The sequence below is a fragment of the Lucilia cuprina genome, chromosome 2, assembly GCF_022045245.1.
Source record: "Lucilia cuprina isolate Lc7/37 chromosome 2, ASM2204524v1, whole genome shotgun sequence".
NCBI lineage: Eukaryota > Metazoa > Arthropoda > Insecta > Diptera > Calliphoridae > Lucilia > Lucilia cuprina.
Window position 1 is genome coordinate 19,155,791 of NC_060950.1, and position 3,043 is coordinate 19,158,833.

A 3,043-nucleotide genomic window follows, 5' to 3' on the forward strand; every position below is an offset into this window, starting at 1 on the left:
AGGGACATTAAGAACAAGGGTGTCTGGCTTGTGCATTTGATCTTGACGAAATCATTAAGTAACTTTTTGACATCATTTACTCCTGATTATAGAATATATAAGTGATCTTGAGATCAGTATTGAGAGACTACAATAGTACCAACTAACCTACAGAGACATCCTCAAGGTTCAGTAATTTTTGCAAACCTCCAAAGAGAGAGGATCTTAAAATATTTATATATACGATCGCTAAAATTTATTGTTTAAGTTTTCATTTGAATTCCATATAAGTCCCTTCGAGATCGTAAAATTGTTCAGTTATTTCAGATAGTTAAAGAGATTTTAAAATATTTCTAAAATATGAGTTTAAATGGTTTACAAAAATCCAATTTTTTGGACCTAATTATAGCAATAATCTAACAAATTTGGAACAGTTTGATGTCAAATTTTGACTGATTTCTGAGCTCGAGTTATGAAAATTTAATCGAATATCACTTTTATACTAAACCTTGGATCTTGAAAATAGCACAACTTCCTTTCGACTAGACATTGAAGATGAACACAAAGCAAAAACATGCGATCGATAAAGATAAACTAGTTAGAGTTCTTTTCGACAATTTCCGATATATAAGAGGATCTTCTAGAAATCTTCCCCAAAGTGCGGAAACAACACTAAATATATACATAAACGTTAGTTATAAATCCACCTCCATAATTGCAAAACTTTCACTTTGTAATGCAGAAATTCAAGATGTTCTATGTTGGCTAGACATTGATCATACAGAAGGATAAATTGTTCATATTTCTAATAGCAGAATATTTATTAACCTCCAATCTAAATAATTAACAAAATTTTAAATCTCATAATTCCTTCTTAATGATTCAAATATTTGTTAAACAAGATCTTGCAGATCTTAGGAATTGATAGATCTCAAAGATTTCTCTGCTTCCAATATAATTCTGAGAATGCAAACTTTTGAATGAAGATGAAATATCTTGTGATTATTACTTCATTTGAAAACTATCAAAGGGATCCTATACTTGCTTTCTAATTACACAAATTCTTATTTAACTTAGTCCTTTTAAAATTAGGAAGTCGATTGTATAAGCGCTGCTGCTGATTAGCAGACACAAAAAGTCAAAAATTGTCAGTATTTTTCAAAAACACAAAGATCTATATCAAAGTAAAATGATTTGGTGTCTTCTCTAGATCTGTTACTTAGATATTAAAATAAAATGAGAAATACTTTAATTAAGTGTCTGCCCTAGATCCTATTCCAATATTAATCTGAATTTATAATATTGAATATTAATTTGAGTAGTTTGTAATGATTACTTCATTCGATAGCGGTGAAGAAGGTCTATAATTTTTTCTAATGAATCTAATGATAAATCTTATTGTAATCGGTGTTTTCAAAATAGTGATCTTATTTGAACCTAACAGAACTTTGATCTGTACTCATAAAGGATCAGAAAATTTTCTATATATTTTCAAATGTCTTGAGCTAATATCTTGCGATGTTGCTTCTTAAAAATAATTTCGGAACAAGAATGTCTTGAGGTAATATCTTCTATGGATCTTTGCGATGTTCCTTCTAATATAACTGTGAAAAACATTGTCAGTTCATTGAAATGTAAAATGTTGAATAATAACTACAACTTTTTATGATTACTTCATTCAAAAGGTTCAATTCTAATGATTCAAAATACAATACAAATGTTTATTTATGGAACACAGAGCTTCTATTTTAAAGACTTCCCTAGATCTCAGCAAGTGCTACATCTCTGCAATAATCGTGAAGTTTTTTCATGTGATGGAATAGTTAGATCCAGGAATTGTTAGAACTGTTCGATTTTACTTCCAATATAATCCTGAAGGTTATTTAAATTAATTGAAATACAATCGGCATCGAAACAAGATATCATTGATCAACTTGGAATCAGTAAAGTAAAGGAAAGTATCATTTGACTCTAGTCCTAATCCTTTTTATAAGTTTTTGTGTTTAAAAGATTGGAAAGAAAAGCTATGAGATTATTGGACATTTGTCCAATTCACAATCGGTGTTGTACGGCTGTCAATTTTTTTTTAAATTTTATTGGAAATGTTTTTTTATGACATACAACGTTCGATTGCGAATTGGACCATTATTTCATTCGAAAATTTTATTTCTTGATTAACATCAAGATAAAAATTAAATTGAATAAAAACTACGTAGTTGTTTAAGAACTCGTTATAAAAAATACATAAATTCTTCACCATTGACTTTTTACAACTTCTTTAACACAAAAGATTCAAGAACTTTTCAAAAGATCATCAAAACTCCCTTCAAATGCAAGCGAACATATAAGTAATACTACTTTTCCTCCACCCCATTTTCCAAAACAAAAAAAATATTGAATTCAATCTCAAAATAACAAAAACAACAAAATTTATACACTTTTAAGGCAAACAGCACATGCCACCATCATAATTTTACATTTATCAACTTCACACACTCCACCAACAGAAATTCACTCGCACTCGCTATGAACATGGCAGCAACAACAGCGATCATCAACATGCAGGTATTCTCAAGTATGAGAAGTCAACAATAATTTGTTGTTATTTGAAATAGGAATTTCTCAGTCTTTTGTGTTTCATTTCCCACAGTGTTACGCATTTGAGTCTATTTTTGGGTTTTTTCCTATTTCGCTTGTGGAAATTCATATAAGAATTTCTAATTGGGGTGGGTTTTTCTTTTCGGGTTTTTCACTTAAGGTAAGTAAATTTTTAGTTTTGAGTGAAAATAGATCCCCCTTTTTTATAAATGTTCATATATTTTCGAAGACTGCATCATCTGTGTTTATGATGGAATTATGTGAGGTGTCATATAGTAATTCACATATTTTAACATCTGTGCTCGAATGCCTGTAATGGAGCTGATCTTGTAATGTTGTTTCTTATACTCAATTTGTTTGTTTGCTTTCCCCATTGGTTTTTCCTCTCAAATTTCTAGGTGTCTTTTTGTATTTAAATATGTGTCAATATTCGCATATTTAAAGTGTTTAAAACGTTATTCAAATG

General features: G+C 29.4%; 1 protein-coding gene across 1 annotated transcript in view; it reads right to left on the bottom strand.

The window, feature by feature from the left end:
- LOC111676411 (protein snail) overlaps positions 1-3,043 on the bottom strand; it is a 5,460-nt gene that overhangs the window by 966 nt on the left and 1,451 nt on the right. The gene's annotated exons all lie outside the window — the stretch shown is intronic.